Source organism: Pteropus alecto, unplaced genomic scaffold (assembly GCF_000325575.1).
Source record: "Pteropus alecto unplaced genomic scaffold, ASM32557v1 scaffold57, whole genome shotgun sequence".
In the NCBI taxonomy this organism is placed as follows: domain Eukaryota; kingdom Metazoa; phylum Chordata; class Mammalia; order Chiroptera; family Pteropodidae; genus Pteropus; species Pteropus alecto.
In genome coordinates, this window is record NW_006442508.1 from 10,145,042 (window position 1) to 10,157,102 (window position 12,061).

A 12,061-nucleotide genomic window follows, 5' to 3' on the forward strand; every position below is an offset into this window, starting at 1 on the left:
ACTAAAAGTTAATAGCATACCCTATGGGGGGGAGGGTGTCACAAATTACCTCAGCTTCTACCTTAACAAAATAGAAAAGGAAAACAAAACCCAAAATAAGTTTTAAAAAAAAGGAAATAAAGATCAGAACAGAAATAAAGGAATAAAAAATAGGAACACTAGAGTAAATCTGTTAAACCAAAAGCAAATTCTTTGACAATCTTAATAAAGTTAATAAATCTCTAATTAGACTGATCAAGGGAAAAGAAGACAAAAATCATCAATACTAAGAATGATACTGAATCTCTATAGATTAAATAGGTATTACACTCACTATAGATTCTACAATTATTTAAATAACAAGAGTATTATAAACAACTTTACCAATAAATTCTATAACTAAGATGAAATTACAAGGTCCTTGAAAAACTTAGCAAATATACAAAAAAAAAAAAAAAAAACCATACAACCACACAACCAATAACCAACAGAAAAATATAAGTAAACCAATGGATGATGCAGGTCCTGAAATTAATAGACAAACATTTAAATAATTATAATCAATATGTTCAAGAGAATTGGAGTCTATTAAAAATCTATAAAACAGAATCAAATAGATGTTTTACAATGCAAAATTAAGAACATAATAGACTGGCTTGGACAAAGAAGCCAGATTTGGTGTGTTGGAAAATAGGTCATTAGAAGATACTCAAACTAGAGAGAAAAAAACTTTTTGAGAGATGTGGAACATGAACACTGAGTGTAATAAACGTTTAAATTAGAATCCATAGTACTGAAAGTCCTAGCTAGAGCAATCAGGTAAGGGAAAGAAATAAAAGGCATCCAAACTAGGAATGAAGAAGTCCAAATGTCACTTTCTGCTAACAACATGAATCTTTATATAGAAAACTTTAAAGACTCCACTAAAAAACAATTAGAAACAATAAACAAATACAGTAAAGTTGCAATATTCAAAAATCAGTGTAGAAAAATCCACTGTGTTCCTATATATTAACAATGAAATTCTAGAAAGAGACATGAAAAAAAAAAACAATTCCTTTCACAATTGCAACAAAAAGAATAAAATACCTATGAATAAATTTAACAAAGGATGTGAAGGACCTACATACTGAAAACTATAAAACATTAAAAGAAATTGAAGACACACACAAAAAAATGGAGATCAACACAGATAAAACAGACATTATTACCCAAAGCAATAAACAGATTTAATGCAATCCTCATCGAAATCCCAATAACACTTTTTAAAGAAACAGAACAAAAAATCATCAGATTTGTAGGTAATCACAAAAGACCATGAATAGCCAAAGAAATCCTGAGAAAACGAACAAGGCCAGATGTATTGGACTCCCTGACTTTAAATTATACTACAAAACAACAATAATCAAAACAGCATGGTACTGGCAGAAAAAATAGACACACAGACCAATGGAAGAGAACTAGGAGCCTGGAAATAAACCCACATATATATGGGCAAATAATTTTTGACAAAGGAGCCAAAAGCGTCTAATGAAGATAAGAAAGCCTCTTCAATAAACAGTACTGGAAAAATTGGAAAGCCACATACAAAAGAATGAAACTAGACTGCCATCTGTCACCATACACAAAAATTAACTCAAAGACCTAAATATAAGGCTTGAAACAATAAACTGCATGGAAGAAAACATAGGTACTAAACCCATGGACCTTGGTCTTAGAATTTACATTTGACTTCAAAGGCAAGGGAAGTAAAAGCAAAAATATATGAATGGGACTGTATCAAACTAAAAAGCTTCTGCACAGTAAAAGAAACCATCAACAAAACAAAGAAGCAATCACGCCTCCGATTAGGGGCTAATATCCAAAATATATAAAGAACTCACACAACTAAACAAAAGAACAAACAATACAAGTAGAAAATGGGCAGAGGACCTAAAGAGACACTTCGCCCAAGAAGACGTACAAATGGCCAACACACATGAGAAAATGCTCAACTTCACTAGCTATTAGGGAAATGCAAATCAAAACCACAATGAGATACCACCTCACACTTGTAAGAATGGCTATTAACAAGACAAGTAACAAGAAGTGTTGGAGAGGTTATAGGGAAAAAGGGAACCCTCATACACTGCTCATGGAAATGTAAACTGGTACAGCCACTGTGGAAAACAGTATAGAGGGTCCTCAAAAATTAAGACTAGAACTACAATATGACCCAGCAACACTTTTTCTGGGTATCTACTCCACAAATTTGAAAACATTTATCCATAAAGATATATGCACCCCAATGTTCACTGCAGCATTATTCATGATGGCCAAGACATGGAAACAACTGAATTATCCTTCAATAGATGACTGGACATATATACAATGACTATTATTCAGCCGTAAGAAAAGATGAAATGCTGCCATTTGCAACAACATGAATAGATCTTGAGATTATCATGCTAAGCGAAATAAGTCAGAGAAAAAGCTAAGAACTATATGATTTCACTCATATGTGGGGTATAAAAAAAGGAAGACAAAAAAACAAAAACTCACAGAAACGAACAACAGTTTAGTGCTTACCAGAGGGAAACAGGGGAATGAGAAGGTAGAAAAGGGTAAAGGGGGTCAAATGTATAGTGATAGAAGGTGATATACCTGACTTTGGATGGTAAACACACAATGCAATATACAGATGATGTATTATTGAATTGTACACCTGAAATCTATATAATTTTATTAACCAATGTCACCTCAAATTTAATAAAAATAAATTAAATGAATTAATTTTTAAAAAAGAATCCAAAAAGGAGGAAAGAGGATAGAAGCAATAATTGAAAAGATAATGAGAGAGAACTTTCCGAAACTAAAAGCAATCGAGCTATAGACTCAAAAAGCTCTATGACTATAAAGCAAGACACTTACAAGAAAACCTTACCCCAACACATCAAAATGCCATAAATATAAACCAAAAAAAACTTAAGACAAAAGAGAAAGTCTTAAAAGTAGCCAAAGGAAAATAAGACATTATTCTCAACAAGACTGTAAGCTGATACATTACCTTCAACAAGACTGGTAGCTGACTTCAACAGAAAGCCAGAAGACAATGAAACATTTTTAAAATGTAGACAGATAATGACTATCTACTTAGATTTCTATATCCAGTGAAAATATTATTCAAAAAAGGTGAAACGGATATTTCCAAACAAAAAATGTAAAAATTCACTGTCAGTAGGTAAGCCAGTATTAAAATACACACTAAAGGAAGCTATTAAGAATTAAAATTATCTCAGACAGAAAATGGAGAAAGAGGTCTGAAAGGGTAAATATAAACAAAAATTGATTGTCCAAAACCATAATAATAATTTCTTCTAGTTTACAATACATATCAATAAAACGGAGAATAACAATGCAAAAAAAAAAAAAAAGAGAAGTTAAAGTATAAGAACCTGGCATTATTGGGGGAGTGGTAAAAGTAGTAAATTGTATAATGCTAGTAAGTATTCTTCTTGTAATCTCTGGAATAACCACTAGGTAGAGTGAAATAATATATAACTAACAAGTTAATAGTGGAAAAAACAATAAAAATAATTTTGATTATCGTAAAAGAAAAACATGAAGGATAAAAAGGAATACAGATGACTCAAAGAGAAGTCAAAGTGGATGGCAGTGACAAACCCAACTATTATCAGTAAAAATGTAAATGAACTAAATACTTGAAGACTAAAACTAGATTAAAATAATTAAAATGTTTATTTACAAGACATCAAAAAAATTAGAGAAAAATAGTTTACGAAACCACATATTTCACTTGCAAAAAATCTATAACATGTACATGGTACATACATATACACATGCCTTAGAATATGCTGAAAATATAATTAACAGATTCACCCCTAAGATTTTACGTAATATTTTTCATAGATTTTCTTTGTAGTTTTTGGTACTTTAACTCTTTTCCAAGGAGCAAGACTTGTTTTTATAAAAACCATAGAACTATTTTCAAAAGAATCAGATGACAAGTTTTAATAATGATCAGCTCCAACAAAGTGAAAAATAGAAGAATATGGTCAAGTCTAAAAAGATAAAATATGTAAATTTATTTCACACAATAAACTCTACTGGTGAAACTAAGAAACCTTTATAATTACAAATATATTTTAATATCACCATTTCTGATGGGAGACAAAAAATAGCAGGTATGAGCTGGAAATAGCTTTTTCCATTAACTAATGTTTCTCTCATTTGTCTTGGTGCTTCTAACAAAAATTTGTGAAATTTCTAGTGAACGATGTAAGTTAAAGTTGTAAAATAAAATTTAAGTCCTATTTTAATTTGTGGGTTTTTTACTTTAATTTGTGGAGTTTTCCTAAATAATTTTTAATATTATTTCAACTACAATTTAAGTTTCAACACAGAAGAAAACTAGTCGCCAGTTTTGTGAATCAAAATTTTACTTAGAAAACTTCCCTAACCCGGCAAAGGAATTAAACACACAAGTTCAGGAAGCATAAAGAGCCCCAAACAAGAGGAATTCAAACAGACCCACACCAAGACACATCATAATTAAAAAGCCAAAAGTCAAAGACAAAGAGAGAATCTTAAAAACAGCAAGAGAAAGGCAGCTATTTACTTACAAGGGTACTCCTGTAAGAAAGTCTGCTGATTTTTCAATGGAAACTTTGCATGCCAAAAGGGACTGGCAAGAAATATTCAAAGTTATGAAAAACAAGAATCTACAACCACAAATACTCTATCCAGCAAGGTTTTCGATTAAAATGGAAGGCGAGATAAGTGCTTCCCAGACAGGGAAAAACTTAAGGAATTCATCACCAACAAACCAGTATTACAAGAAATGTTAAAGAGACTTTTGCAAAAAGAGGGGAAAAAAAAGAAAAAATATGAATAATAAAACGGCAGTAACTATGTAACTATCAGTAATCACTTTAAATGTAAATGTATTAAATGCTCCAAACAAAAGACATAGGGTAGCTGATCAGAAAACAAGACCCATGCATATGCTGTCTACAAGAGACCCACTTCGCATCAAATGATACTCACAGACCGAAAGTAAAGGGGTGGAAAAAGATATTTCACGCAAATGAAAATATCTGGGGTAGCAATGCTTACACCAGACAAAATAGGCTTTAAACCAAACATATGTGTGATGGACTAATCACATCAAACTGGTGGCTAATAGGAGAAGAGTTCCATTCTACTAACATCTGTAAATCTATTGAGCTAGGGCAATACAGCAAAGTAGTCTATGTAGAGAAAAAAAATAATTGATTATTGCACATATCAATAACTTTCAAAGTTTTACCACATAAAGTGCTTTAAACTATCAGTGGCCTGTTGATAGTTTCCAGAACAGAGGTTCTAAAATGGGTGACATGAGGTCCAAGATGGAACTAAGACACTAGTGATTTCCTGAAACTGCACGTTAAGGTTTCTGTGCATGTGCGTACCTGCATTTTTCTAGAGATTCCATAGCTTACATTAGTCTCAAAAGGATCTATACACCAAAAAAATTAAGAACTGCTATTTATATAATTTGAATATACAACTTCTGTAGATAACTCAAAAATGAACCATTATATTTTATGATGGTCTATGGCCATGCCACCCTGAACAAGCCCGATCCCGTCTGATCTCGGAAGCTAAGCAGGGTCAGGCCTGGTTAGTACTTGGAAGGGAGACCACCCAGGAAGACCAGGTACTGTAGGCGTAAAAAATAAGGGATTGTAAACTGACAAGGTCCTTGCAATCCGTGAGGTCAACCAAGGGTTGCCTCACCTAAAAAAGAAGAAAAGAAAAAAAGAAAAAGAAAAAAACCTGGAAAATATACAAACACATAGAGGCTAAATAACATGCTACTAAACAATGAATGGGTTATTAATGAGACCAAGGAAGAAATCAAAAGATACCTAAAGACAAAAATGAAAACACAACAACTTAAAATCTATGGGACACAGCAATAGCAGTCCTAAGAGAGAAATTCACGGCAATGCAGGCCTACCTCAAGAAATAAAAAAAAAAGCTCAAACAATCTAACCTTACACTTAAAAGAACTAGAAAAAAGAACAGCAAACAAAGCCCAACGTGAACAGGAGATAATAAAGATCAGAGTGGAAATAAACGAAATAGAGTCTAGAAAAAAACAATACAAAAGATTAATGAAACCAAGAGCTGTTTCTTTGAAAGGATAAACAAAATTGACAAATCCTTGACCAGACTCATCAAAGAAAAAAAGAGGACAAATAAATAAAATCAGAAATGAAAAAGGAGAACTACAGACTCCACAGAAATACAAAGGATAGTAAGAAAATACTACGAGCAATTACACGCCAACAAATTGGACAATCTGGTAGAAACTTACGCTCTCCCAAGACTGAGTCAAGAAGAAACAGAAAATCTGAACCGACTGATTACCTCCAAAGAAATCAAATCGATAATCAAAACCTCCCAAAAAACAAAAGTCCTGGACCAGATGGCTTCATAGGTGAATTTTACCAAACATTCAAAGAATTATCACCTATTCTTTTCAAACTATTCCAAAAATTTCAAGAAGAGGGAAGCCACCATTACCTTGATACCAAAACCAAAGACATTACAAAAAAAGAAAACTATAGGCCAATACCACTTATGAACATTGATGCAAAAATCTCAACAAAATATTAGCAAACCAAATTCAGCATTACATTAAAAATATCATACACCATGAATGAGTTGGATTTATTCCTGGGATGCAAGGTTGGTACAATATTCGCAAATCAATTACTGTGATACACCACATTAACAAATCTAAAGATAAAAACCAAATGATCGTATCAATAGATGTGAAAAAAGTGTTTGACAAAATCCAGCATCCACTTATGATAAAAACTCTCAGCAAAGTGGGAATAGAGGGAACAAACCTCAACATAATAAAGGCCATATATGACAAACTTACAGCCAACATCATACTCAATGGGGAAAGGCTGAAAGCATTTCCTTAAGATCAGGAACAAGACAAGGATGCCCACTTTTACCACTCCTCAACACTGTACTGGAAGTCTTAGCCACAGCATTAAGACAAGAGAAATAAAAAGTATCCGAATTGGAAAGGAAGAAGTAAAACTCTCGTTATTTGCTGATGACGTGATACTATATATAGAGAACCCTAAGGATTCCACCAAAAACCTGTTAGAACTGATCAATGAATTCCGTAAAGTAGCAAGATACAAAATTAATATTCCTAAATCAATGGCATTTTTCTACACCAATGATGAACTTTCAGAAAGAGAAATTACGTAAACAATCCCATTTACAATTACATTGAAAACTATAAAATATCTCAGAATCAAATTAACCAAGGAGGTAAAAGGCCTGTTGTCAGAAAATTATAAGTCATTGATAAAAGAAATTGAAGAAGATACAAACAAATGGAAGCATATACCATGCTCATGGGTAGGAAGAATCAACATAGTTAAAATGGCCATACTATCCAAAGCAATCTATGGATTCAATGCAATCCCTATCAAAATACCAATGGTATTTTTCAGAGACTTAGAACAAATAATCCTAAAATTTATGTGGAACCATATAAGACCCCAAATATCCACAGTTCTCTTGAGAAAGAACAAAGTTGAAGGTATCATACTACTTGATATCAAACTATACTAAGAGGCAACAATAATCAAGACAGCATTGTACTGGCATAAGAACAGATATATTGATCAATGGAACAGAATAGTGAGCCGAGAAACAAATCCACGCTCATACACTCACTTAATATATGACAAAAGAGGCAAGAATATACAATGGGGTAAAGACAGTCTCTTCAATAAATGGTGCTGGGAAAATTGGACAGATACATGCAAAAAAAAAAAAAAAAGAAACTGGAGCACAATTTCACACCATATACAAAAAAAGACTCAAAACAGATTAGACTTAAATGCAAGACCCGAAACCATAAAATTTTTAGAAGAAAACATAGGCATTAAACTCTCTGATATTGCTAACAGTAATTTCTTTTTAGATATATCTCTTCAGTGAAGGGAAACAAAAGAAAAAATAAACAAAAAGGACTACATCAAAAACTAAAATGTTTTTGTACAGCAAAGGAAACCATCAACAAAACAAAAAAACAACCAAGAGAAGATATTCACTTATGACACATCTGATAAGCGGTTAATATTCAAAATATATAAAGAACTCATACAATTCAACAAGAAAACAAAAACTCCAATTAAAAAATGGGCAGAAGACGTGAACAGATATTTCTCCAAAGAGGAAATACAGATGGCCAATAGACATATGAAAAGAAGCTCATCAGAGAAATGCAAATTAAAACCACGATGAGATATCACCTCACACCTGTCAGAATGGCTACCATCAATAAATCAGAGAACAGAAACACAAAGGATGATGAGGATGCGGAGAAAAGGGAACCCTCATCCACTGCTGGAAGGATTGCAAATTGGTACAGCCACTATGAAAAACAGTCTGGAAATTTCTCAAAAAAGTAAAGATGGATATTTCTTTTGACTCAGCAATTGCACTTCTGGGTATTCACCCAAAGAAAACCAAAACAATAATTCCTAAAGATCTATGCACCTATATGTTCATGGCAGCACAATTTACAATAGCCAAGATATGGAAGCAACCTAAATGCCCATCAACAAATGCCTGGATAAAGAAATTATGGTTCATTTGTACAATGGAATATTACTCAGCCATTACCAATGACATGGATGGACCTAGAGGTTATTATGCTGAGTAAAATAAGCCAGAAAAAGATAAATACCATGATTTCGCTTAAATGTGGAATCTAAGGAACAAAAAGAACAAATTCATCAAAAACGGACTCACAAATATAGAGGACAATCTTGTGACAGCCAGAGGGGAAGGGGGATGAGGAGGCTTGGAAAAGGGGTGAAAGGCTAAAGAAGTAAAAATCAACAGTTGATAGATGGTCACAGAGATGGGGAGCATAGCATAAGGAATGCAGTTAGCATTAATATATTGGCTAGGTGTAGAGCCAGAGGAGAGAAAGAGCAATTAGGCGGATCGTTTTATAAAACTCCATAAATGTCTAACCAATGTACTGTATTCTTGAAACTAATAAAATTTTAAAAAATATATATCATATGGCTTCTATAAAATGGCCTATCATTTTGCTTAAATCATATCTAAAAAAAACTTTACTTAGCAAAGGGATTTCAAAAAAATATATGCAATACCATGCATACTGAAAACATGTCCTAGTAACTTTTTTATTATTCTAAATCACATAAAAGGGCAATTACCCCTAGACTCTCCATGTAAATACAAAATTCTAAGCAACTTATTTCAATATATTTAAATTGAGACACGCCCCCCTGCCCCGCCCTCCACAACACAACAAAAGGATAAGAGCTAGGTTTGATGCACACTATGAAAGTAACAAAACAGAATAACAACTAACATTTACTGAACACTTAACTATGTGATATTCATAATTGTAAGTAATTTGCATGTACTGTCTCATCTAATCCTCACATATTATGAACTAGAATTATCTGCATTTTATAAATGAGAAACTGAGTTAATATTTGTCCAAGGTCATACAAGCAGTAGAGCCAGGATTTGAATGCCAAGCAAGCTAACTACAGAGCCCTACACTCTTAATCACTACAACATGCTATGAGTAATAAGACCTTGTTAAAGTAGTTTGAGGTCTCTGTTATTAAGTTTTAGGCAATAAATAACAATGTTTTATTTAAAATAAAACAGGATATTTTAACAATCTGGTCATGTTACTGAGAATAAACAGAAGAAATAATAAACATCTAAAACCTTATTTTCACGACAAAAGTAAAAGGAAGTCACTTTCAAAATATTCATAAAAATCTGACAAAACGTGTAAATTCCAAAAACAGACAACAGAAGACAGAGTAAAACTACTGCATTAAATTTTAAGAACATATCTATTTTCTCTTGAAAACAGTTTAACAGTTTTTCTCCCAGTTTAAACTGGAGGATACAGATACCTAGTGAATAAAATGTCACAGAAATCCTGCATATAGCTAATGTCAATTCTTTGGGTGATAAAGGAGTCTTTCTTGGTATTTAGATTTTCTTTTTAGGAAAGTGTTTTTGGAGCAATCAAAAAAACTCTATTGAATTTATACTACTGTATAAAAAATGTTATAGCTCAAATTTTAATTGTGAGTGCAGACTGCTTCATAGACTCCTACCCTACTTAGAAGGCTTGTTCAAGAGTATTGCTATCCAAATGATTTACACTCATGAAATGCAAAGTTAATTTAATTCAAAGTAAAACATGCCTTAGAAAAAAAATACACCATTTTAAAAATCTTGGATTCATGTTTATGGATCACTATTAGACAATTTATTACATAATTATGGCATAATTTTTCAACAATAAGCACAAAATTTGTTTAATCTGGATATTAATATAAATTCGGCAACATTCTACTTGAATTCTAATTCTTTTGAATGTTATCCTTTTGTAATTTTTTTTTTAGTATCAACTACATGATTACTAATGCTGTCACTTCTAAAACTTGAAAACTTAAGTGTCCAATAGAAAAAGACCAGTAAATAATTACACAAATATAGATGAGAATACCACATAGCTATTAAAAATAACCATGGTGCAGAAAAATACTGACATAAAAATGTTCAAGATTCACTGTTAAGTGAATAGTTTGCACTACAATAGATGCATTATGAGCTCATTTTGTAACACAATATGTCTACAAGTGTACATACACTTAGAAAATGGCTAAACAAAATGTAGGAAGAAGATACTGCAGAAGGTTAACAATAATAGCATCTCTTCAACGTGGGATTTCCAGTGATATTTTAATTCATGCTTTTTTGTGTTCCCTAAGTTCTCTACCTTAGGAATCCACTATTTTTGTAACTGGAATGGGGGAGTGGGGGAGGGGAGGAGGAGATTAAGAAAGAATTAAGGCAACTATTTATATTAAAGACATATTTTAAAGCAAATGATAAGTTCTTAGCTAGGCATAGGGTTTAATCCTCATTGGTACAATGCCCATTTATGTTTTTTTAAAATACAAAACCTCTGATCATGAATAAACTTGTATTTTCATCTTCCATTATTTTGGGTAGGAATTAAAATTTTAAGTGCCTGATTAAATTTAAGAACCTGATTAAAAACCTCTTTTAAAAATGGGAATTTTTGTTGTATTACATGACCTTTATTAATGCGAAAGGAAATATTTCTTAAAAATAAAAGGTAAATCACATTTAAACAGTATCTTATAAAAGTCAAAAGCAATTCATAAAAATTTGTTTTACAAGTGATTTCTTTCTGCAGACTTCTAAGAATAAAATAAGCAGAATTACATCTCTGTATACATACCCCTAAAACAGTAATTCAGAATTGACATACTTATGAGGATGAGTTGAAGTTAATTTAACACTTGCATAATTGAAACTATGGAGAAAAACAGGAGTATCTTATCCACCTAATTTACAGAAATAATAAAGCTATGAAAATGACTAACAAATGGTTGTAAAGCAACCTATAAATATAAATGCCATTTAATAATTATAGTCAATTAGTAAGATTTAATTGCTCTGACTATTACAAGTATTCTATAAATAATTCATACAACTCCATCTAGAGTTTTAGACTCAGAAATGGAGAAACTTCAATGTTCACTGATACAATGCCTACAAGAAACCACACTTAAATTTTTGTTTGTTTGTTTACTTTATGCATCTGCAAAGAATTAGAAGGAAATAGATACAAATAATAAAAGGTATTTTGCTATAATGTTGAACTTTGACTTTGGCCATGTTTGCTTTCATCGTTTAAAATATTTCAAATAAAATAAATACTTTATTTGACACAGCACTAGAAGTTAAAATGTGGAGGAGAGGTTTCACTAAATATGTGCTTTGAAGAAGGAAATGTGATAGGAAGAAACAATTTACTTTTAATACTAACACTGCCTGACATAGATGGTAAACAATAGTTGACTGACAGAAGTAAATTTCCTAATTTAATATTTCTAACAGTCCTGACATCTAAGAAAAGCTGTATTATAATTACCAAATAAAACATTAAATGGCTCTT

General features: G+C 31.9%; 1 protein-coding gene and 1 pseudogene across 8 annotated transcripts in view; one reads left to right on the top strand and one right to left on the bottom strand.

Annotated features, from left to right (window-relative positions):
• The window catches only part of CLOCK (clock circadian regulator), a 105,177-nt gene that overhangs the window by 88,619 nt on the left and 4,497 nt on the right, over nucleotides 1-12,061 (bottom strand). The gene's annotated exons all lie outside the window — the stretch shown is intronic.
• Nucleotides 5,574-5,692, top strand: LOC112471598 (annotated as a pseudogene).